At 32.9% G+C, this 27,360-nt stretch overlaps 1 long non-coding RNA gene across 4 annotated transcripts in view; it reads left to right on the plus strand.

Moving 5' to 3' along the window:
* Positions 1-24,509, plus strand: part of LOC116280921 (uncharacterized) — a 594,369-nt gene extending 569,860 nt beyond the window's left edge. For 3 of the 4 annotated variants that reach the window (XR_012073472.1, XR_012073473.1, XR_004190316.2), the window contains 2 exons: positions 23,271-23,441; positions 24,370-24,509. This is a non-coding gene — a long non-coding RNA (uncharacterized lncRNA). Of the gene's footprint in view, positions 1-22,079; positions 22,130-23,270; positions 23,442-24,369 lie in introns of all 4 variants that reach the window. The other variant, XR_012073474.1, reaches the window with a different exon arrangement.
* Positions 24,510-27,360: the final 2,851 nt, after the last annotated feature.

Below are 27,360 nucleotides of genomic sequence, written 5' to 3' on the forward strand. Positions count from 1 at the left end.
GTTTATGTGTGAATGGCAGATGCATTAAATATACACCAGGTCACACATACATATACACACACACTTCTTATTTCAGCTTATGATACTTTTGTTTTGCACCCAGCGAGTACTATGGTCTTTTATCTCTGCCTTAGGTATTCGGCCACTGGCAGCTTTTCTGAGTGTCCTTTCTCATCCCAGTCAAATATTGATTGCAATTAGAAATTCTTAGTATATTTGGAGTTTAATGGTTATTGATGTTTTCCAATTTCATATATGTAGTTTTTGTTTCACGTTCTTATTGGGTGATGATTTGAAATGAGAAGGGAAGAAGAGGAATCTTTATCATACAAATTATATATATTTCTAAATTAATATTGATAGTGTGAAAATAGGGCTATGATTGAAAGGTATTGAGCTGCAATGTGTTAATACTGTACATTCTGAAGCAAAAACTGCACCAAAGACTTTATACAAGGCTGTTGTGCCATACAGAGAAGATGCCAGAATGCAGTCTAAGTATGTCCAGTTTGTTGGCATATAACTATTCATGGTATTCCCTTATGCTTTTTTGTATTTCTGTGGTGTTATTTCCCTTCATGTCTTATTTTGTTAAGCTGGGTCCTCTCTTTTCTTCTGGCTAGAGGTTTGTCAGTTTTGTTTATCTTTTCAAAAAAGCCAGCTTTTATTTTATTGATCTTTTCTATTTTTAATCTCTATTTTATTTACTTCCTCTCTGACCTTTATTCCTTCCTTCTATTGAATTTGTGTTTTGTTTGTTCTTCCTTTTCTAGTTCTATTAGGTGGTAGGTTAGGTTGTTTATTTGAGATTTTTCTTGTTTCTAAGGAAGGCTGTATTGCTATGAGCTTCCTTCTTAGATATGCTTTTGCAACAACCCCATAGATTTTATAAAGTTTTGTATCCATTCCGTTTCTGATTTTTAAAAATTTCATCATAGTAGCATATTGTTTAGTCTCCATGTGTTTATTCTTTTCTCATTTCTCTTTCTGTGGTTGATTTCTAGTTTCATACCATTGTGGTCAGAAAAGATGCTTGAAATTATTTCTATTCTCTTCAATTTGTTGAGGCTTGTTTTATGATCCTGTCCCAAAAAAGATGACCACTGAAGCAAGTGAGGCCTGTACAGTCACAGAAGCCCTTAGACATCCCTGGTTCTGCCCAGAAGCAATCCAAGGTCCTGTCCCTTTCTCTTCTGTATTAATCCCAGCCCGAGCTCTAGGGTGTAGTATGGAATGGAATGGGCAGGGGGCGAGGGCACTGTGGCTGCAGGAATTGAGGTGGTCCTGCTGCCAGCTGGGATGTGGGCTGCCTCTTTGGCAGACTTCTCCTAGGATCTGTCCATCCCAGATCAAGCACCAAGCTGTGATGTGGAGTGGGTAGGGCTGTGTACTCCTGCTGGGAAATGAACCATTGTTCAGTACCCAGACTCTGCATTCCTATGGCACTGCCCTCTGTCTACTGAGTGCACACTGTCACTGGGTGCCACAGTGCCTCCTGGACCACAACCCAGGCTGTTAGCAGTGTGGCATGCAGCCAGATGGAGTCCTCTCCCTGGACCTTTCTACCTGAGGTTCAGTGCTTAGCTGCTGTGCATTTTGTGGTGCCACCCATGGCTGCAGTCTGGCTCTGTGCAGTGAGACTGAATCTGCCCTGATCAGTGCAAGCCAGTGTGCCCACGTGCCTCACATGTAGAGTCTAGGCTTGTCCAGCCCCTCTGTCTGTCTCTATATTTCCTAGCAGGCAAGAGGGCTGCCCAGGGTGAAAGTCCACCCATATGGACCTTCTTTTCCTTACCAATCCTTCATGGGGGTGCTGGTCCCATCCTGATGTTTTTCTGTTCTACTCGTTTATGTGGAGAACTTTCTTGCAGCTTTGGTTGGTTGTATAGGAGATCTTCTGCCAGTTTCCAGTTAGTTTTCTGTCAGAATTGTTCTACAGGTAGGTCTAATGTTTTTGTGGGAGGAGGTGAGCTCCACATCCTCCTACTCTGATTGATTGTGATATCCTCTCCTAAAGCATCATTTCTGACCACAGTTCTATGAAACTAGGTATCACTGTAAGAAAAGTGCAAAGTTCACAAAAGTGTGGCAATTAAACAACATGTTAATGAACAACCAAAGGTTCAAAGAGGAAATCAAAAGAAAACTTTAAAAAATACCTTAAAGGAAAATAAAAATACAATATCCCAAAACTTAGATGATGCAGCAAAAGCAGTTCTGAGAGAGAAAGTTCACAACAATAAATGGCTACCTCATGAAATGAGAAAAATTGCAAATAAAAAAACTAACTATGTCTTAAGGAACTAGAAAAAAGACAAGCAAATAAAGCCCAAGGGTACTGGAAATAACAAAGGTTACTGTGGAAATACATGAAACAGAAACTAAAAAGAGACTCAAGAGCTGGTTCTTTGAAAAAAACAAAATTGACAAACCTTAGCTAAACTCACAAAGAAGAAAACAGAGAAGACTCAAATAAAATCAAATGAAAAAGGAAGTATCACAACTGATCCCACAGAAATACAAAGAATTATGAGACTATGATCAATTATACATCAACAAATTGGACAACCTAGAAGAAATGAGTGAATTCCTAGAAACATACAACTTACTAAGCCTGGTCTGTTCAGATTTTCTATTTCTTCAAGATTCAATTGCTAGTAAAGGGATTCAATCAGTAATTAAATACCTCAAAAAAAAAAAAAACCAAAAACAAACCCAAAACCCAGATGGCTTCATTGGTGAATTCTACCAAACATTTAAAAAATACCAATCATTCTCAAACTCTTCAAAAAAATTGAAGATGGAGGAACACTCCCAAACACATTTTACAACACCAGCATTATGCTGATACCAAAATCAGACAAGAATGCCACAGGAATAGATTACTGGGGAAGTTCCCCAACAAAATATTAGCAAACCAAATTCAATAATATATTAAAAGGATCCTATAACATAGTCAAGTGAGATTTATTCCACAGATGCAAAGATGATTCAATATCCACAAATCAATGAGATACACTACATTAACAAAATGAAGGCTAAAAATCATATGATTCTCAATAGATATTTGAAATGCATTTGACAACATCCAACATCCATTGATTATAAAAATTCTCAACAAAGTAGTTATAGAGGGAAGACGTACCTCAACATAATAGAGACCATATATGCATCATCCTTACCTTTGAAATGCTGAAAGCAGCTCCTTTAAGATCAGGAACAAGAAAAGGATGTATTGCATACTTGAAAGTTGCTAAGAGAATGAATCTAAAAAGTTCACAATAGAAGAAAAAAATTGTAACTATGAATGGTGACAAATGTTAGTAAACTTGTGATCATTTCACAATATATACAGATATTGAATCATTTTGTTGTACACAGGCATACCTTGGAGATACTGAGAAGTGGTTCTAGCCCACAACAATCCAGCCAACAGCACAATGAAGCGAATCCCACACATTTTGGTTGCACTATTGTTTACTACATGTGCCATAGCTTTTTGTCCAAAAGATGTATATACCTTAAATTAAAAATACTTTACTGCTAAAATATGCTAACCATCATCTGATCCCTTTAGTGAGTTGCAACCTTTTTTGCAATAGTAACATCAAAGATCACACATCACTATAACAAATACAAGAAGTTTGAAATACCACGAGTTAGCAAAATATGATAGAGACATGAAATGAGCAAATTCTGTTGGAAAAATGGCACTGATAGGCATACTTAATGTAAAGTTGCCATAAACCTTCAATTTGTTAAAAAAAAAAAGCAGTATCTGCAAAGCACAAGAAAGCTGAAGCACTACAAAAAGAGGTGTGCCTGTATAAAACTAATAGTGTTGTATGTCCATTATATCTCAATACAGAAATAAGGGAGACTACCTAAAGTAAAGATGATCAAGGTGCAAAAGGTACAAAGAGAGAAATAACAAGTAGAACCACATAAGATCCTTCATTTTTTCCTTAGAAATTGACTTTAGAAATTTGAATAAAGTTGCTAGCATAGAGATATAGCCACTTGGATACTAGTGAGAATTTTTTTTCCCTTTCATGTAGGTTGATTAAATATATACAGAAATATAGGACTTCAGATATCAGAGCAAGAGAAAAATAAAAGATGGGTTTCTAACTCAAAAATGGAGAGAACATTTTTAGAGGTGATGAACAAAATGGTAGGAATTAATGAAGTTTTCTAAAATAATGGATAAGAATATAAATACAATTGATTATTAAATGGAAAATAGGTTAATGAAAAATATTAAGAATATAACTGAGTCATTAAATCAATAAAATATATAATTTAAGAGAAATTATAGTAATAAATTAAAGATTCCATTGAAATTGAATAGTACAATATGTATTACCAAAATTGTCAAAGTAAAACACGAAAAAAAAACAATAACCAAGAACAATTAGAAAGAAGTGGTCATTTAATTTTTATTTTCTGATATACTTTGTATAGAGTAAGGTTTATTATATAAAATACTATTATATAAGGTTTCAGAGATGAATATGTTTATATATCTAAGTAACACATAGTTCCAAGATATATAAACATTAGATTCATACATATGTGCTATAGGAAGTCCCCAATTTGCTTGGCAAAGAATCAAACCTTGATAGCAGAAGTTTATAAATACAGAATATAAAGAAAACAGTAACTGAAAATATAAATTTTCTAAATAGTTACTTGTAAATTTTATCACTAAGTATTTTAAATAAAAGCATATTATAAGAATGATTTGTCCCATAAATATAAAGTTTTCTTAGAAGCATGTCATTATAAAATGTATTGCCCTTTTTAAAGAGAAAAATGTGTAAGGCCACTTTCTCAGATTAAAAAATCTTAAAATTACTGACCACTCTTGGTCATTAATTTTAATTATAAACTAGCAATATAGGATCACTTTGACATAAAATGAACTATCTTATAGCCACCAACATTAGTGAGATCTTAAACTTCACAAATTAGAAAATAAGATTATTGACCTGGAACAGGGCATACTACTGAATAAACGGGGACCTTCTTTCATTAAAATAAATTTAAAGATTTTAGAAGTCACCCCTCTTTCAAAATAACAGATACATACTACTATATATAAAACAGATAAACAACAAGGACCTAGTGTATAGCACTGAGAACTATACTATCTTGTAATAACCTATAATGGAAAAGACTGAAAAATTCTTTAAAAAAATAACTGAATCACATTGCTGTACACTTGAAACTAACACATTGTAAGTCAACTAAACTTCAATTAAAAAACTGAGGGAAATCCCATTATATTTCCTTTAAAACAAGCATTGCAGTATGAAGTAAAAATTCAAATGTCATCAGAAAATACTAAGAAAACATGAGGATTTTCAAAAAGAGACTGATTTTTATTGTAATAGAAATTCTCAAGAAATTGTTTTATTCTTTATATTGTGAGGATCACCAGTAAGAAACATTTGAGAAAGATTTAAATAATTACTACCTTAGCAGGAAGGAAGGGTATGCGAAGAGGTCTAGATAAAGTAACAAAGCATATTCTGGTTTGATGAGTATTAACATGTGGTATCTTTTATCAATCCCTTTACTTTTAACCTAAAGTTTCTAACTGGTTTTATTTTTTTTTTTATAGGGAAACTGAGTATCTAATCATAGAATTTCTGTCTTTTAAAGGCTGAATTTAGATCACTCACATTTACTTGCTTATTAAAATAGATTGATAACTACCATCTTGTAACTGGTTTTCTATTTGTTTCATTTCTTTGTTTATTTTTTAATCTTTCTCTTACGTAGTTTTAATTAAGAGTTTACTGTAATTCAGTAGTATCAGCTCTCTTGGCATTCCATTTATGCGTTTTGACTTTTTCTGTTTTCCCTTAAGGTATAATAGAAAGTGGACTTGATTAAAAATACATTTTATAAACTTATGACTTCATATATAGTATACATGCCTCGTGACAGAGGATCTCAGTTCCTCCAATTCCTTATGGTATTGCCATCATTCACTGTACTTATTCATATAATTACCCAATATATTTTAATAATGACTGCTTTAACCAGTTAAATTTAGATAAAATTAAGAATAAGAAAAATATGATTGTTTTATCTTCATTTATTCCCTAACACTCTTCCTAAATGTAGATGCAAATTTCTGATATGTACAGTTTTCCATCTCCCTGAAGTATTTCTTTTCAAAGTACTTGCACAGCAAGTCTGTGATTAATTCTTCCAGTTTTTGCTTGAAAGAAAAAAGTATTTTTTCTTCACTTTCGCAGGATAATTTCACTGGATACAGAAATCTAGGGGTTTTATTTTGGTTTGACTTTCAGGACTTTAAATCTATCACTTTACTCTTGCTTGCATGGTTTCTGAAGAGAAGTCTAATGTAATTCTTATCCTTGTTCGTCCATAGTTAAGATACTTTGTTTTCCTTTGGCTACCTTCAAGATTTTGTCTCAGGTTTTCTGCAGTCTGAATAGTTTATGCCTAGGTGGGGTGTGTGTGTGTTTTGTAATTATTCTAAGTTCTTTTCACATGCTGGAGATCAATTAGCTCAAATTCCAGTAGGAATGATAAAAAGGCAATGTATGTGCTAGGCTCTGATAGATATAGATATATACATGCATGTATACGTAAAATAGATTCACTTAATCCTTACAATGACTCTATTAGATTTCAAAAATACAGAAAACAAAGCCTCGATAGACAGAGGCTCAACCATGTTCCCAAGTCCACAAACCTAAGTAACTGGCAAGAACTTGAATTCAAATGTAGGTGGTCAAATGTTAGAATTTGTGCTATGTAATCACTGTATTTTATTGCCTGTATAACCAAAGACACAAGTAGCTTTTAGCTCTGTACCAGAACTAGAACTGTAACTGAGTACCATCCACAAGTCAGAACCTCTGAGAAATTTCTGGCACAATTGGTGCAGCCAAGATTACACTCAAACAACTGATAATGGGTTAATGTGCAAACCATCCTTTCTTGAACAAGAAGAATAGCTGCAAAGTCAACAACAGACACTCTGGTCTCAATGAGCTGACAGCCCATAACTCAGAGGGTTGTTTAGGTTGCAGGGGACTTTAATAAGATTTAGATCCCACTAGAGGTCTATGAGCCCCTTTCACTCAGGGTCATCCTGAGTGGAGAGCAAATCCTCTCTTGTTCTATAAGTGAGCACTTACACCAAACCTAGAAAACAGAGACTGAGACACTTAACGCAATTCTAGTTGCCTGCTCCCTTCTCTCAGCCTTCTGATCTCAGTAATAATAAAGCAAAAATACTGTAAAGATTATTTCCATTTAAATTTGAACTATTCAAGTCACACAAATCTCCTGTTTAACTATAAATCAAAATTAGGCAAGCACAGCTTTCCTTTTCCAAAGAGTTACTAACATTGAAAAATCACTAGTTTCCTGAGAAAATATGGCAATTTATAGAAGGTGAACTTTGAGTCCAAAACATCTTTCAAAAACACAATTACTGCAAAAAGCAAGTATTTTTTTAAATGCCCTGTGTATCTTCCTAAAGTATTTCTGTTCAAAATAAAAGGTTGGGTTCATGTGTTTAAATCTCACTTAAATGATCAAATTTAATAGGACAAATTATATAGTCTAACAAGAAGCCAGAGAATGTCATCCAGTTTCAAAAAACTGGATATGAATTAAACTAGAATGAGAGATGAAACAATCAGTTAAGAAGGAAAAGGAACCTGCCTGAAAGTAAGTATTGGCAGTAAGGGCAAAATGCAAAGACCCCACTAATGGATTTTCATAATAAAGCCTAGATAAAAGTGCTGATTCAAGTCAGCGTGGGTTCTGAAATCTAGGTTGTACTTCGAACCCAAACCCGTGTGCCTTAGGAGGAGGGCCTTATACCCAGGGATGTCTACCCAGAGCATCTTTTTTTTTTTTTAAACATTTATAAAGTATATTAATGTCAGAGTTCATGACCTAGAGATCAGAGTGTAGGGAGCTAAGGTAAGGCAGGGAGTGGGATGCAAATATTGAATCTGTTGCACCTGAATCTGGCAAACTAGTTTGGATAGATTCTCAACCCTACTCTACACAGTACTTACTTACATCTTCCACATATTTTAAATGACAATCTTGTAAACATTAAGCCTTTCCATGGATATTGCCTGTTAAGGGCATTAAAGAGGGAATACACATTTAGTTTAGGCTTCTGTGGCAATCTTGGAAGACAAAATACTATGTAAGTATTCTTTATGCATGCCTTAATCTGCACAGACTACAAAATATATAAAGGTGGACAATCATTAGAAAATTGCCTTTTCCTTTTGCCTATGTAAGATTAAGATTCTTTAAAGTCCACATCAGTTCCAAATTCCATGCAAGCATAGATCCTTTTGTAACAAAGGAAGTAGGGTGATTCAGGAGTTGAAAGGGAGGGCCTAATAAATGAGACCCTAATAAATGTCCCTTTTTGAAAAAAAACTTAACTTTAGTAAAGTATTTTTTTTTCACTTGTTAACATTTTCAATGTGACTCCGAAGGAAACTGCATGTATATAAAAAGAAGTTATGATATAGAGGAAAACCTGAGAAAAGAGAAGCAATCATAGATATGAAAACTATGATTGTTGAGGAAATAAACTCAATGGGGTTTTATTAGTAACACTTAATGGAAACAGTAAAGATTGATTGACATGATCAACTATTCCAGAAGGATGAAAATTACATGTGCTTACCATTTCCAACAGAAAAAAAAACTCAAAAAAGGACTTTATCCTTTCTCTCTCTTATACCTAATTTAAAAAAAAAAGATTATAGAAGTGATAAGTAAAATAATGTAAAATCAAATTTGTATTAAAAATATTCTCAACTAAATTCTCAGAAGTTTTCCTCTATCATTGTGAAAATTTCATGATATAATGTGTCTAATGTACTTATTCAAATACCTGGTACATAATGGGTCATCAAATGATAAATGATAAATGATTATAATGTATTATAATTATCGTTATTATTAAGAACGTCAACCACTGCCTCAAGTTACATACATTCACAACATATATGACAAAGGGTTTATATTCAGAATATATAAAGAAAACTCACAAGTTAATAAAGAAAAGCAAGTAACTCAAAAATCAGTAAAAAAGACTTATACAGTTAAGATATAAAAGGTATGAACAGCCAATAAGCATACAGAAAGTTATTAAATACCATTATCTATCACAGAAATTCAAATTAGGTCCACAAAGACATAAAACTGCATGCACTCAAGAACAGATAAATTGAAAGGACCGATAGCAACAATTTTAATGAGGATATGAAATGATCTCAGGTATTACTGGAGAATTTGGAACAACTGTTTTGCAATTTCTTATAGAATTAAATATGCACTCACTCTATGAGCACACATTTCTATTCCTAGTTACATTTCCAAGAGAAAAAAAAATCCTTAAAAAAGAGTTGTAAAAAGTATGTTTATAAAAGCTTTACATACAATAGAAAAACCCAAATAACCCAAGTATCCAAAAATCGACACAAATACTTTAGTATATTTGTACAGTTAAAGGAAGAAACACACAATGACATGACTAAATGGGGGAATTCTTCCAAATACATTTTACAAAGCCAATATAACCCTGAAACCAAAACCAGACAAGAATGCCAAAAGAAAAAAGAAAATTATAGGTCAATATCCCTGATGAACATAGAAGTTGAAATCTTCAACATAATATTAGCAAAATAAATTCATCATTATATTAAAATAATTATACACCATGATCAAGTGGGATATACTCCAGGGATGCAAGCATGCTTCAACATCCAAGTAAGTCAGTGTGATACATCACACTAACAAAATTAAGGATAAAAATCATATGATCAACAGATGCATAAAAATCATTTGACAAAATTCAACATTCATTTATGATAAAAGCTCTCCACAAAGTGGGTATAGAAGAAACGTAGCTCAACATAATAAAGGCCAGATACGAGACACCCACAGCTAACATACTTAGTGGTGATAGCTGAAAGCTTTTCCTCTAAAATCAGAAATTAGAGGTAACCACTCTCACTACTTTTATTCTACACAATATTGGAAGTCCTAGCCAGACCAGTAGGCAAGAAAAATAAATAAATGACATCCAAACTGGAAAGGGAAGAGTAAAACTATCACTATTTGCAGTTGACATAGTATTATATATTAAAAACCCTAATATAGTATAAACCCTAACTATATTAATAAAAGAAATTGAAGACACAAATAATTGGAAAAATGTTTCCTGCTCACAGATTAGAAAAATTCATACTACAAAAATATCCATACTATACAAAACAATATACAGATTTAATGCAGTCCTTATCACAAGCCTTGAATAGCCAAATCAGTCTTAAGAAAGAATAAATTGGGAGGCATCATGGTCCCCGATTTCCAACTACATTACAAAGCCATTGTAATTAACAGTATATGATACTGGCATAAAAAGATGCATAGATGAATGGTAATAAAGATTCCAGAAATAAAGCATACCTTTTTGGTCAATTTATGATAAAAAAGCCAAGAATATATAATGGGGATAGAACAGTCTCTTTTCATTAAATGGTATTAGGAAAACTGGCCAGCCACATGCAAGAAAAACGAAACTGGACCACTATCTTACACTAGACACAAAAATTAACTCAAAATGAATTAAAGACATCATTATTTTACTGGGACAAACTGATACATCTCCAAACGTAAATAACACCATTTCTATTGTATTCTTGCCTATATGCATAACCTGATTTCAGTAAAAAGGAAATATAAGATAAGCCAAATTGAGGGACAGTATACAAAATACTTGGCCTGCACTTCTCAAAACGTCAAAGTCAAAAAAGAGAAAAATTGAGGGGTATTCTAGATTAAAAGAGACTAAAGAAGCATGACTAAAATGAATTTTACATTGGAATTTTTGCATTCTTTAGCCTAAACCCGTAAAGAATATCATTGAGACAGTAATGCAATCTGAATATTGGCTAAAGTTGTAGATAACACTGCTGTATTAACATCAAATTTCCTGATTTTGACAGTGGTACTACTGTTATGTAAAAGAATGTCCTTGTTCTTTGGAATTACATGCCAAAATATTTAGACGTAAAGGAGCACAATGTCTCCAATTTACTCTCACAAGAATTTAGAAACCAAAATTTTGATATACACTTTGGAAGAGTATATCAAAGTGTATATCAGGGAGGGCTTGTCACGATCCCTGCCTGTTGGTATTTAATGGACTGGCTTTGGTGACTTGTTTCTGAGGACTAGAATAAGGCAGAGTTATGGTATGTGTCTTGAAGACTAGGTCATAAGACTCAGTGTGGTGTTATTGTCTCTTCCTTTTTCTTGTAGTTGGTCCTCAAGCCCCTTCAAACTGCATCCTGGGTTCATACAATGAGTGCAACATCTAGAGAGCCCCTGACCACAAAATTTAATAAAAATTAAGTGAAATAAATAACCAGATTTCAAGGAAAAAAAAATTGGGATGGAAAAATAATTTTTAACCATAAGCTTAGAGGTAAAAACACACTCAAGAAAAAATAAAACAAAACATTCAATTAGGGAAGCTAGAGAAAGAACAACATAAAATACATAAATCTAAATTGTGGAAAAATAATAAAACAGCAAGAAATACCTGTAATTAAGTAATATATTAATACAATGTAAAATAGCCTGCTCTTTCAAAAGAACCGTAAAATTACGTATCTTAAATAAAATCAAAGGCAAAAAAAAAATAGAAAAATCACATAGTGGGAATAATCAGAGACAGAAGATTTATTTTACACAAAATAGTAATTATCAATAAAACTGGCTTATTTTTAAAACTCATTGTCTTGTAAGTTCTGAGAAGTCGGTGTCTCAACTTTGCTCACCATTATATAATCACTGCCTACTACAAAATAGGTAGTCAAATATGGATCAATGGAACAGAATAGAGAGCCAAGAAATAAACCCACACACTTACAGTCAATTAATCTTCAACAAAGGAGGCAAGAATATACAATGGAGAAAAGATTCTCTTCAGCAAGTGGTGTTGGGAAAGTTGGATAGCCTCATGTAAATCAATGAAGTTAGAATACTCCCTCACAGCAACACAAAAAGAAACTCCAAATGGCTTAAGGACTTAAACAGAAGACAGGACACTTTAAACCTCTTAGAAGAAAACACAAATCATAGCAATGTTCTCTTAAGGCAGTATACCCAGGCAATAGAAATGAAAGCAAAGATAAACACATGGGACCAAATTAAACTTATAAGCTTTTGGACAGCAAAGGAAACCATAAGCAAAACAAAAAGACAATCAACAGAATGGGAGTAAATATTTGCAAATGATGCGACTGACAAGAGCTTAATCTCCAGAATATACAAACAGCTTGTACAACTTAATAACAACAACAAAAAAACCAAACAACCCATTCCAAAACCAGGCAGAAGACCTAAACAAGTAATTTCCCAATGAAGACATACAAATGGCCAATAAACACATTAAAAAATGTTCAATATTGCTAATTACCAGAGTGAGGTATCACTTCATACCAGTCAGAATGGCCATCATTCAAAAGTCCACAAACAAATGCTGGAGAGGGTGTGGAGAAAAGGGAACCCTCCACACTGTTGGTGGGAATATAGTTTGGTGCAGCCATTATGGAAAGAAGTATGGAAATTCCTTAAGAAGCTAAAAACAGACTTATGTGATCCAGCAACCCCACTCCTGGGCATATATCTGGAGAAGACTCTAATTTGAAAAGATACATGCACCCCAATGTTGATAGCAGCAGTATTTACTATAGCTAAGACATGGAAACAACGTAAATGTCCATTGACAGATGAGTGGATGAAGAAGCTGTGGTGTATTTATACAATGGACTACTACTCAGCCATAAAAAATAATAAAATAATGCCATTTGCAGCAACATGGATGGACCTGGAGATTGTTATTCTAAGTGAAGTCAGTCAGAAAGAGAAAGAAAAACACCCTATGATATCACATATGGGGAGCATGAAGAAAAAAACTACAGGTAATTTATTTACAAAACAGAAATAGACTCACAGACATAGAGAACAAGAAATGATTACAGTGGGGGAAGAGAGTGGGAAGGGATAAATTGGGAGTTCACGATTTGCGGATACTAACTACTACCTATAAAATAGATAAACAACAAACTTCTACTGTATAGCATAGGGAACTATATTCAATATCTTGTAGTAACCTAAAATGGAAAATATGTAAAGGAATATATATATATATGTATGACTCTATGCTGTACACCACAAATTGACACAACATTGTAAACTGATTATACTTCAATAAAAAATTTAATAGGTAGCCAAGAGGTATTTATTGCATATACACATATACCAATGAATAAACAAATATTGTCTCATATTAATCAATTATAAGGGGAAAAGCAGCATATTCATATTGATATAGAAATAAAAATGAAAACCATGAATATATATATTCATCATGCCTCTAGTTAGCAAAAATCAAAATATTTTTTGAGATTAGTTGTTTTCAACTTTGCAGGATACTGGTCATCTCATACACAGCTGCTAGGAGTTTACACTGGTAGAGCCACTTTGGCCAGAGATATAGGAATATTAATATTCAATGTTCACCTGTTCTTCCACAGTAAAATCAGGTTTCTATGTATCTTTTTTTAGAAAATATTCAAATAAGGGCACAAAAAGAATATGTAAGAATACCCCTGCAACATGGTCAATAATAATAACCAAAGGGAGAGGAAAGCTTACTGAAGCCAATAGCATGTCCATTCATGTGGACCTGAGCAGCTAAATCACATGCCCTCCACCCTGTGGCTGCTATTTATGCAGCCGTTCAAAAGAATCAAGGAAGAACTCAATGCACTGACAGGAAGGTCTCAAATTTACATTAACCAAAGGGCAAACAGGCTGCATAACACTATACACAAAGGTATTTCTATAAACAATAAAATGAAGTATGTATTTCTCTGGTAGCAGATGTATTGTTGAAAATACAGACTCCTGAAATACATTACCCACAGCCTGCTGTCATGCCACCTCCCTGACTATCTTTAAAATAAGATGTATGACTGATATGCTATAAATGAAACTTCTAAGAAAACAGATTTGGTTAGTGAAAGGCTTCCATACTTTTTCTTTTTAATTCTAAAAGTTGATATAATTTCTACTAGTCACTTTTCTCATGTTGAATTTTGACTTTTTAAACATTCTTTGCCGAAGAGAATGCTTTAAAATTACTCTTTTGTTTATGTAGCTTAGATATGAATTCTACAAGTGAGTAGCATTTTTAGGGCTGTCAAATATGGAGAAAGAAATCCTGTGTGGGTGGGCAAAATTTCCTACTTTCCAAGTTGTAAAAACCACTTTGCAATAATTATCTTGTCTGATCATACACATATTTATCTCCTGTAAAATGATTTTAATACACTGTCTTAAAAATTGGAATTGAGAAGTCTTATGGTTATGAAAAATGAGTTGATTTACTTGAAGTTTTTATTCAGTCTTACAGAAGTTTTTCTTCTCTATTTGGTGCCATTCAATTAAAGATATTTATAAACTTGTTTAATTAGCTGCAGGATTATAGTTCAGTGAAATGCTGTACTTAACGGAGCACAGAGTGCCCTGCTGCTGAACATTGACTCAGTCTTGGGACATCAGAGATTTAAAGTGAAGAACTAGGCAAACCTAATAGAGACTGTTGAATGCTTCAGTTCACCTGCAGCTAACCCACCAAGTGGGACACTCTATTTGTTGAGAAATGCTGTGCCAAGGATATCACATTTAATGGCTTTGGCAAGAAGAATGATTTTCATCAGCTGTAACAAACAAGTTCCTCATCTCCAACCCTACCATCTGTCCTCCTGGTTCCCACCCAGCACTCTATATACGGGCTCAACTGAACAGGTTTCAGACTGCCTAAGGTCACTGCACAATCAACCTTAACAGATGGCATCACAGCGAACATCTAAACTGTAGCAGTGGCCAAATGCAGAGGATAATCCTCATTGCTGAGAAAGAATGCCCTCTGTGCATGCCGCCCTGATGTTCTGATTCTACTAAACATTTCATGTGAAAATAAGGCTCCATAGTCTGTATATTAATAGCTTAAGTGGGTAAGTCTTTCCACTAATTTGCCAGTGTATTTCTATCTTAAATCGTGTCTCTAGTATTTTCGTCCTTTTGGTATATTTAGACAAAGATAATACTCTGCGATAACATCTACTATTAATAACCCTCAGAATATATATATTTAAGAGGATACACAGGCTAGGCATGCTCTACTTTTCAGACATCAGTGTGTACTGAAAAACAATACTGTTAGATGTTAAAATAGTCACACACAGCTTAAGATAACCAAAAGCAATTAGTGATGAACACAGCATCTTGTAAACTTTAATATTAGTTCTGCTTAAGTAAGACTCCTATGCCCATGTATCATCTTCAGCAGGTTGATATTATCACTTGATTTCTCAACATCACTTCAAATTCAACCATCAAGGACATTATTCGTGCTCTTGAAATAGCTATAATCCCTAATTTTCAAATTGCTTTTATGGCTAGTTTCATTCCATCATCACTTAGCTTTAACATCTGGAGACAGAGAATGCTGAAATTTAAAGCTCATTCATCTCTCTTCCCCCTCAGTATTAACACCTATAGTCACTCATCCCATCATGTTCCAATAATTTTGAAAGCCAAGTTTATATCCTCTAAGTGGGAACTGGAGACATTCTTTCTGAAGAATATAGTGAACTCTTCAGACTCCAAATGAAAAGTGTCAGACAGAATTTCCTATGATAAAAAACTTCCACTCACAAGCCCTGTTATACACATTGAAGAATGGAAGACAGCACTGAGAAAAAAAATATTTAAAATCAGAATAAAATTAAATCAATGGAAAATAGAGGAGAAAAACTAAATAAATTATAGCATTAGCCCCAAAATATCAAAAGCTAAATAATAGAAAATCTAAAAACAGAAGTAAAAGAGGGACAATTATTACGAAAAGGGTTAAAATAAATTTCCTAGAATTTAAGGACATTAATTTTCAGAATAAAAGTGTTTGTAAAATGCCCGGGAAGTCCTACAACACTACAGTATGGCAGTGTATCATGAAATTTCAGGATAGTAGGGACATTGAGAAGATGATAAAAACTTCCGGAGAGAACAGAACAGGCAACATACAAGGATTAAAAGAATGGCAGCATTGAAAGCTAAAAGACAATAATATATCAATGTCATCCTATGTTGAACTTAGAAATCTGAAAACAGGCAAATAATCAATTAAGTGCATGAGTATAATGCAGATGATTTTTGATAAGCAAATCATCAAAAATTTACTTCCAGAAATCCTGGAGGTTCTTCTCCATAAAATATGATATAAACCAAGAAAGAGAAGGACATAATGTGGAATCACTAATACAGATCATAGGATTAAAAGAAGGGGGCAAAAAGAAGGTCTTCAAGAAAACTAAAAACAAAGTCTGTACAGTCCCTGATGTGTTGATGTGTAAGATAATATTCAGAAATTTTACAATTCTCTTCTAAATTTAGGAAGAAATTACATAGAAAATTAAGAAAAAAGAGAAAGAGGCTGTAAACTTTGGAAACAGCAAAGGAAAGGGAAACTCTCATTACTGTCTTAGGGTAGCCAGTCATAGTCGGTATAAGGCAAACACTGTATTTGTTTAATCAAAAACTGCAATGTACTTAGTTGGGAGAAGGAAGGGAGGTTAAGTAGGAACTTAGGATAGTGGTTAAGCAAGCTAAATTCTTGGTACCATAGTAGGAAATCAATTAAAATGTATAAAATTGATAAGAAGTATCTGAAGAATATAGTTTACAAATATGGAGGTAGATACTAGAATAAACAGATTAAAGATTAGATGAAGAGAACGAAAGTTGGGAACACGTTAGTAGATTAACTGTGGAATCATTTTTTCTTAAAATCATGGTTATCTATTTTATGGTATAAAATAATTATAAACATAAATAGAAAATAATAAAGAATATAAAATTAAAATATAAGAGTAGATGCTTACAGGAGATGGAGGATGAATAGAGGATAAGGGAGAAACTAATGAAATAGATTCAAAGAAGGGTTATATCTGAACTTCAGATTTTACTATGTTACAGAATAAGGAAAAACTCTATAGTCCAATTGTTTTCACTCGTGCTAAAAGAAAGAGAAGAGAGACAATAGACATGGAGGGAGAGAAGGTGAGAGTTCAAGAAGTCATAAAAGAAGAGAATTATAAGAATATGTGTCCCTGTATCAGCAGGCTAGGTTCAGAAAGCTATGGATAAATTATTAGGCCAAGCTGGGGAGGAATGTGCTATAATGACTTTCAAGAGGGGATAAAAATTGTTCTTGTATGAAAACTTTAGCCAGTATCTTCATCATTGCAATTTTGACTATTATTTTGGGGAAGGATAGACCATCAAGAAAAAATCCCTTATTTATACAAAGAAAAATCCTATATAAAATGAGTAAAATTTTACTTGTTTTGGCTGAAGTGGGAATGGAAGCCTCAATTACTCCGTCTCCCTTCAACCTCCCTCCACCTCACACATACACACACACACCAAAGTAGTTCTTATTCTAATCTAGAACCCTCAGTTTTCTGGAACTCTGAGAACTCAACTGTGAAACCAAAATTCTAGTGCAACTCAGATTTTCTCTTTGAAGTAATTGATCATGGAAAGGATTATGTGATTTGTTCAGGTTTATTCAGAATTTAGCCAAGTGTCCTACTATCCAGGTCTATGTTGTTTGCCAAAATACCTCGTATTCCTCTTTTTCATTCAATTCAGTTTTAGTAGTTGGTCACTTAATCTAACCTCACTTGTATAGAATTCATTTCACACCACTCAACCAAGTCCATTTCCTTAAAATGAGATTTCTAACCTAATATTTACCATGTTATTTTTATGTGTTTGCTAACTTTATTAGGCTCAACAGATTATAGTAGTGCTCATACAACTGCTTGCATAGTACTAGTCTTTTTCTGTACTAGAGAAAAAATATAACCTGTTTCATAACATTTTTAAATAATTTTGTATAAATATAATTATCAAATTTGTATCTAACTGAATGCTTGTATCACTATTTAGTTATTGCTCAGGTTTTTTATGTTGCATTAAATAATTTTAAGGGAAAATAATGTAGAGATATTTTCTCTTTATAAAAGGTTATTTAAAATATTTTTATAATCCTTGTTATTGTATTTCTTTTCTCCCACTTTTGAATTTCTTTGCTCTTAAATTGGATTTGCTGATACTGTCTACTAGATTTTTCAAATAGGCTTGTAGGTTTATTAAACTAAATTATTTCTTTTTTACTCAATAATTATAGACTAATTTTATGAAAATAAGAGTTACATTCTCCAATTGACGAAGGAGTGGGGCACTAAATAAATAAAAGTTAAAACAATAAAAAATTGAAAAACGTATGAAATGCATAAAACTCCAATAAATAACCACCACTAATGCTCTAGTGTACACACTTAACAATCTTTGTTTTGAACATGTATTCATTTGTTTGAGTGTGTATTGGTATACATGCAGAGACAGCAAGAGTCAAAGGGAGCCATATACAGAAAGAAAGAAAAATACTACTTGTCTCACAAAGTAGAGGACATATTCTACAAACTTTTTTTTGAACTTGACTATATAAGAAAAATAGATTTTAAAATCCATGTGTATATATAACTTCCTATTATAAAAAATCTACTCATGTATCACCTCACACCTTTCAGAATGGCTATCATTAAAAAGAACACGAATAACAAATGGTGAGGATGTGAAGAAAAGGAAGCCCTCATACACTGTTGGTGGGAATGTAAATTAGTGCAGCCACTGTGGAAAACAGTAGAGATGTTTCTTGAAAAACTAAAACTAGAACTACCATATGATCCAGCAATTCCAGTACTGGATATATATCCAAACCAACCTGCCACCAACTCGAAAAGACACATTAACAATTGTGTGTGTGTGTGTGTGTATATACACATACATACATACACAATGGAGTACTATTTAGTCATAAAAAGGATAAAATTTACCATTTGCAGCAATATAGGTGGACCTGGAGGGCATTATGCTAAGCAAAATAAGTCAGATAGTCTTTACAAATACTACGATATCACTTATATGTGCAATCTAAAAAATACAACAAACTAGTGAATGTAACAAAAAAGACGACTCACAGATATAGAGAATAAATTAGTGGTTATCAGTGTTGAAAGGGAAGGGGGAGTGGCAATTTGGGGTATAGGTACTGGATAAAGAGGTACAAACTATAAAATATGTTATATGGAAAACACAAGGACTATAGTAAATATTTTATAATAACTGTAAGTAGAATATACACTTTAAAATCTGAATCACTATATTGTACACCTGAAACTTATATAATACTGTATATCAAATATACTTCAATAAAAATTAAAGTAAAAAATAATCTTTTAAAATGTGCAGTTGTTGTCACCCTTACAAGGTTGACAAAGATATGATAATCAAAAGAATCTCGTTTTGTTTAGTTTAGTGAAAACATGCAAGCATTTCTACACACATTATCTCATTATCCACATTGTTTTTACTTAAAAATATTAGTGAAATTTGTTATTATATTTTTATATATTACATAAAGTAGTGACAATATTAGTGGGACTTTTGGTTTATGTTATGGTATGGACATTTTGGTCCATAAATTTAACAGGAAATGCTTAGGGAACAAATTTAAGTCCGCAAAGAAGAACATTCAGAAAATTCAGGCAGCTGGTATTTTGAAGATGCTTATTATCTTATTTCAGTAATAACTGTTGATTATGGTAATTGATCATTTCAATAATTTCTTATATAGATAATTGGTAAGAGTAATTTAAGTGCACTTCTATTTAAATATTCTTAATTAGTAAAGCACATTTAAATAAATTACCATATTATTGAAGGTCACACATAAGTATGGTTTCCCTAAATTTTACAAACTTAGACCAAACTAGTCTGTGAAATTTATCTTTAAGAATAGCTCAGCAAATGTGAATTTGACATTTAGGGGATAAACAACTTTTATAATAGAGCATGTTTCTCAGTGATACAAACAAAATAAAGCACGGTTTACCACCAAATTTTTTTTTACTTTACTTTTGACCAAAGAATGATCAATTTACAAAGAAAAAATAGTAGTTTTCCCTACGTTTTTAACAGTATGAAAATTGAGAGAGGGAAGATTTTGGAGAGGATACAAAGCTGGACAAAAAAACTGAGCAAAAAAGCCTCTCTCTCCAAGCAGATCACTAGTCAGATCAAGTAGTTAAGCAGATAAACTGGGTAACATTAATAACAGTATATATACTGTATATTAATAATAGTATGCACAGAAAGGAAAGGAGGAATGGGGGAAGGAGGAAGGAAGTAAAGGAGGAAAGTTTATTATTATATATGAATTATATATGAGGCATTTTATAGGGGTCGTTATATATGACATAACTAACACAAACAAAATGGAACAGAATGGAGAGCCTAGAAATAAACCTCCACATAGACGGTCATCTAATAATTGACAGGAGAGCCAAGAACACTCAGTGGGAAAAGGGTAGTCTCTTCAACAAAGCTTGCTGAGAATACTAGACAGATACACGGAGAAAAATAAACTTGAATCACAAAAATTAACTCAAAATAAATTAAAGTTTTAAATGTAAGACTTGATACATTAAAACTCCTGGAATAAACCAGACACAGAACTCCTTGACATTCATCTTCGCAACGATCCTTTTGGATATGACACCAAAAGCTCAAGAAACAAAAGCAAAAATAAACAAGTTGTACTACCTCAAACTAAAAAGCTTCTGCACATCAAAAGAAATAATCAGCAAAATGAAAAGGCAACCTGCAGAATGGGAGAAAATAGTTGCAAACCGTGTATGTGATAAGGGGTTAATATCTAAAATGTGTGACAAAAAAACCCCACACAATAACAAAGGAAAAAAATCTAATTGAAAAATGGACAAAAGAACTGAGTAGATATTTTTCCAAAGAAGACATACAAATGGGCAACAGGTACATGAAAAGATAGTTGACATTACTGATCATTAGGAAAATGCACATCAAAACCACAGTGAGCCACCTCACAGCTGTTAGGATAGCTATTATCACAAATACAAGTACTGCCAAGGATGTGGTAAAAAAGGGAGCCCTGTGCACTGCTGGGGGAGTGTAAATTGTTTCAGCCAGTATTGAAAATAGTCTTAAACTTCCTTAAACAATTTTTAAAACAGACCTATCATAAGAACCACCAGCAATTTCACTTCTGGCTATTTATCCAAAGAAAACAAAAACAGAAATTTGAAAAGATATATACATCCCATGTTCACTGCAGCATTATTTATAATAGCCAAGATATGGAAACAACCTAAGTGTCTATCAACGGATGAATGGATAAAGATGTGCTGTATATATACCACTGAATATTAATTCAGCCATGGGAAAGAAAGAAATCTTGCCATTTGTGACAACACAGATGGACCCTGAGGGCATTATCCTAAGTGAGATGAGTCAGACTGAGAAAGACAAATCACTTATACCTAGAATCTAAAAAAGATGAACTCATAAAAACAGAGTAGAATGGTGGTTGCCAGGAACTTGGGGTAAGGAAACTGGGGAGATGCTCATTAAGGGCACAAATTTGCAACCAGTAGATAAATCAGTCTGGAGAGTTAATGCCCTGCATCATTATTATATTCAACAATACTGTATTATAAATGTCAAAGCTGCTCAAAGACTTGGTCTTAATTGTTCTAATCACACAAAATAATAATAACTATGTGACATGGTAGAGGCCTTAGCTAATGCCATGGTGGTGATCATAATTGCTATAATCATAAATGCATCAAATCAACATGCTACATACCTTAAACTTACACAATGTCACAGGTCAATTATATCTCAAGAAAAAAATAAATTTCGTGGCTTGCAATCAGCACTTTTAAAATGAACTACAATGCAGCAGAAAATGTATTATATGAAAAGGGAACTATTTTTTTCAGAAGCCTTTATTATATATGTATTTACAGGTTTAAAGAAGAAGTGGATCATGAATAAAAATATACGCCTTACTATACAGGTAGTGGACAAAAAAAGTTGGAAAAATCACTACTTAAAAAAACTTCATTGGCTATATTTGGTAGTTAAATGACATGAGTAGTTCTATTAATGAATCAAAAACAAAGCATAATAAGCCAAATTCCTAATACATTAATTAAAATAAAGAATAAGCTTTCTTACAATTCCTTTTCTCTATCCATGAGAATGCATATTGTGTTATTATGCCACTGCTGAGGGCGTCTGGGAAGGAGGGGCACAGAGTTAAAAAGCTCAGATCTTGCATTACTAGAAGGATGTTGTTCTCAACTAACTGTATAAATGTATCTCTATATAAACACTACTTCAACCCAAATCAAAGACCTCCTTTTCCAAATTCTTCCTCTTTAGACTTCACAGAATCTTTATTTTCTACTTGGAGTCTGGTAACCTTCAGATTTAGATCCCAGCTCTGCCACTTAATGGCTGTATAGGCAAGAAGTTTGATAATTCTAAGTCTCATTGTCTCCTGTATCATGTGAGGATAACAATACAAACTTCTTCAGTAGTATAAAATGATACAGGGTACTTATAATTAATGTAATATGTACATGGTGCCACAAATAGTAGGCACTTCAGATATACTAGCTGTTAATATTATTAAGAAATAGATCGAAGGTACTGATGGGGAAGCTCTTAAGAACATGGAATTTCTTGGGTTTAACTGTTAGCATCTTCAACCTGTTAATAAATAATAGAAAATTACTAAGATAATAAACTTGATTCAAATTTATTACATAATAGTATAATTTTATTTTGAAAGACTTTTTGTTTATATCTTTGCTTCCACTGTGGATGTAAAAATCTACACAAAAATGGTTACCTCCCTAACAAGAAAATCCTGTATAATCTACAAATTATAATATTTTTAGCCCATTACATACATGAGCTAGTGAGACATTTAAAGGGTGATAAGCCCCTGTGAGGACAGATGGGACTTGAGAACTATTTCACCTTTGTCAGAGCATGGGAGGAGGAGGAGGAAGCCATAAAAGCAGACTAAACAAAGGCAACTCAAATTTAGGAAGTTCTTAGAAGTAGCATATGGGCTTAGCATGACAGCTGTGGAACCTGAGGAACCCCTAAACAAAATGTATGAACTTCGGCTAATTGTCTTCTACCAGATGCTGACACCAGGACTGAGAAACACCCTATTTGCCGGCGGAAGTATGCAAACACTCATCAAAGAAAATTGAAGTAACCACATGTGTATATAAGTAGACTTCAAAAAAAGAAAATCAGCAGGTGTCAACATAATGAAAATGGGATGAGATCATCAAACAGACAAAACAAATGTATGTGTACATACATAATGACAGAGATATATTAAAGAATTTACCCTGAAAGCTTAATCGGTATCAATAAATAATCAAGAAGCATGGAGTTGATATATTCTCAGATAAGTTATTTATATTATTTTGAAGAGGTAGCAACTAAAAATAGAGTTTACAAATTAGAATAATTTTCCATCCACACAAAGCTTTCAAAATAAAAAAATCTAATGTACAATATGTCTTTATATTAAAATATTAAACATCTTCATAGGTGACAGATTACTCTTAGATTCATATGTTACACTTCTAACTAAAACATTCAGACCATTTTAAAAGAAGAGTCTTAAACTCTACGTATAACTTCAAAATCTTTTGGAAGAATAAGTGAAATGCTAGAGATTGTTAAAAATACAATTTAGAGCTTAGAAAAACTATCATAATATTTAATGAAAAAATAAAGAAAGGAAATAGTTGGCTTGGTAGCCTCCAAGGAAATCAGTGGTACTGATAACTAAGTAATTAGAAATGGGATTTTGTGAACATCTTTATTAACCTTGTATTAGTTTGAAAAGTGAGGATAGAAATCAGAGAAAGCCTGATTCCCAGAAGCTACATTGAAGGATGCACAAAATAAATAGGAATCCTAATAAAGGTGATACTCAGCTAATGTATAACCAAATGAAACTTTATAGTTCCTTGGAATAAAAGTTCTAAAATTCGATTATTTTTGTTTTTATAAAGAATGGTGAATCTCATAAAATTTTCCTTTGTTAAGTTCAACAGATTCTGTTAGAAATAATACTAGATATGAGAGGAGGAAAGCAATATGTGTATGTATGATTATGTATATGTATAAGCTTATACATAAGTATATGTCAAAATATATGCACTGTGTCTCCAGAGCTATGATAAATCTCCAAACTAACTTACTGCTATTCATGTTTTTCAGGGATGATGTGAATGATGAATGAAGGTGACACACGTGTCTTCTACAGAGCCATATGGTTATTAATGTAGCTATAGACGTATTTTAACTACATTTATGTAGTTAGAATAAAAAGGCAAAATAAAATTTCTAGAGAATTTAAAGCAAAATTATTATGTATTTCATAGAAATAAGTTACTTTTTCTGCATTATTGTGGTTAATTTGGTCATCATCCATAAACAGAGGCATGAACCATATCATACATTCAGCAGAATCATCTAAGTTACTAATCCTTCAGTCATTGTGAGGGAATCTGGATATCTCCTTAAAGGTACAGCTTCATAAAAAATGACTGTCACTACTCCTGCTTTCCTTATGTCTTTATGAAATGATTTTGCTAAAAATAAGTAATTCTAAAAGTACAATTATTGGAAATAAGAAATTAAAAGCTGGTCAGTTATCAAGTAAACTACATTTGATTAACATTACCATTACTATCCAAAAAAACCACCAAGATTTCAGGACCATTAACCCACACTTAATAAAAATATTATAATTGTCCAACCTACTGTACCCTAAAAGTAACTCGCCAACTTAATTTTCATTTGGGCTATCTGACAGAATGAATACTTTTTAAAAAAAATTCATCCTTTGTTGAGGACAGAAAAAATGAAGGCAAAAGTCATGGCTGATGGAATCAGTATATTATCATTATCGTAATGGGTATTTTAAAACACTTAAGTTTCATGAACCATTTTAAATGCCTCATATACATTATCCATTTTAATCCCAAAATCTATGTGATAGGCGATATTACTAATCACATTTAGCAAATAAAGAATCCAGGGCTTAGACAGATATGTTCAGTCATTTGCTGGAAGTTACTTAAGTTGGTAACAGGTTAGAGTATCTCAGCATCTGAAACCCATGTTCTTAATGACCATGCATGTTAGTCGTAAAAGAAGCCATAGAAATCACCTTCCCATTTTACAGGTAAAGAAACTGAATCCCAGGATGTTTCATAATTTGTCCAAAGCTAAGCAGGAAAACTAAAATTAAATTCTAAATCAAGTAATTTCTTAGTTTACGGCTATTTTAATGTTATACTGCCTATATAATGACTTATTTTGAAAGCTCAATTTTGTCTCAAGATTTTTATCTGGAAAAGTAAATTTAAAGAGAAATTATTTAGAAATAAAGTATACTAAGTAAATAAAATCCACTTATTCTCTTACTTCAATGAAAAAAAAGTGAATTTGTTACTCTCAAAATAAATTTATTCACTCATTCTCCCAATTAAGTTTATATTCCTGGGAAAAATTAGTAGTCATTTAAATTGAATCCAATTGAAACTATGAAAGAAAGGACATTTAGAAGATAAATATCAGCATTTCCACAGTTGCACTTTATGGTTTAAAATTTGTGGAGTCTGGACCTATTTACCATTCTGCTCTTCTCATAAAATGAAGACAAAATTAAAATCAGGCAATACTCTGAGAGCTTTACATTTAGTATATACTTTAATCCCCACGTGACTGTAAGGCATAGATTCCTATTTATTCTCATTTTACAGATAAAAAGGAAACTGAGTTTTAGAGAATGTTAAGTCATAAACCAAAATCATACAGCTAAAAAGAAGCAGAAACAACATGCAGTTCCAAGTCCATTGCCTTAATTTGTTTACTATATGACCAAAGTATTTTTTACCTTAGTAAGAGTGGTACAGAGAAAATATTTTTACGATAGAGATATAACATTTCCTATTTTAAAAGAGTCATTGGTTAAACCACCAAGAGAACACATATTTAATTAATTATCAAAACACAGCTTAATTATGTCATCTCATTAATGAATTCCAAAAGGTTAATAAGGTGCTTCTGCCTGTTACTACCAAGAGACACTTCAGATGAGAATACTGGGCAAAATTTCATGAATATGGAAACTGGAAATTTACGTTAATATAAATATACTTTAAATCTTTAGAGTTCTCTGCCATGTCAATACATAGTGATTTAAAATTTTGGTTATTTTTTCTGGATACTGTAGTGTCACATGTAGTATGATTGTATAATAGTTTAATTATAAATAGAAGGATCTCTTCTACATAAGGCTTGGAGAATCAATCTCATTAATACAATTTCCCTCATTTTTGCCATAAAAAATAATTCCCTGAAATGATCACCCATTTTATTAATTTGCTTTCTTGTGACTTTCTTTACAAAACATGTAACTTATCCTCCAAGTCAATGCTTTTGAAACATTCAGATGAAAGAAACTGATTTTTTTTAAATACAAGAATAAATTTTCAAAACTTGTGAGAAGAGAAATGATTTGTTAGATTAAATGTATAGTTTTGGAAAGCAATTACTTTGAATCCATCAATATCCATTCAGATGTAAAATTTCTGATACATTTACTTTAATATAGCCTTAAATCAGAAATTCAAGATGTTCAAAGTCAGTTTTTTATTGTCCTACTTGGCCAATAAGAACAGACTCACCCCCTGGAAAGATACAGTGATAGTCTGGTTATTCTTGGTTTGTTCCCCTAAATTCATTCTCTGCCTTTCTCTGCCTCCTCCGCAACCAGGAGGATTGTTTCACCCACATTAAGTTTCTGATTAAGTTCTGCCAGTGAAAGTCACCCGCTGGGGACCTGACTAGGCAGAAAGAAGAAGGTGGCATACCGATGTACACCTTCCTGCCCTGCCGCAGCAGGTCTCTCACAGTCAGGCAGATCTGTACCTGTAATTCCCACACTGCCTCACCTACATCATTTCCTTGCTTTGTCCCTTCAGCACTATGGGTGGTAACTGCTTCCTACGGCCGCTAATCTCTGGATCACTCTCCCTTACTGGTTCACCCATTATCATTTATCCTTCTGTTAGTTTATTTTCATTTTAACCCTATTGAGTGTGCCATCTGTTTCAAGTGCATGACTCATACATGTGAATAGACAAAACATATCAATATACAAAAAAATTCTTCTGTAGCACTCTTTCCTGGATGTACAGA

The sequence above is a fragment of the Vicugna pacos genome, chromosome 6 (assembly GCF_048564905.1).
Source record: "Vicugna pacos chromosome 6, VicPac4, whole genome shotgun sequence".
Taxonomy (NCBI): domain Eukaryota; kingdom Metazoa; phylum Chordata; class Mammalia; order Artiodactyla; family Camelidae; genus Vicugna; species Vicugna pacos.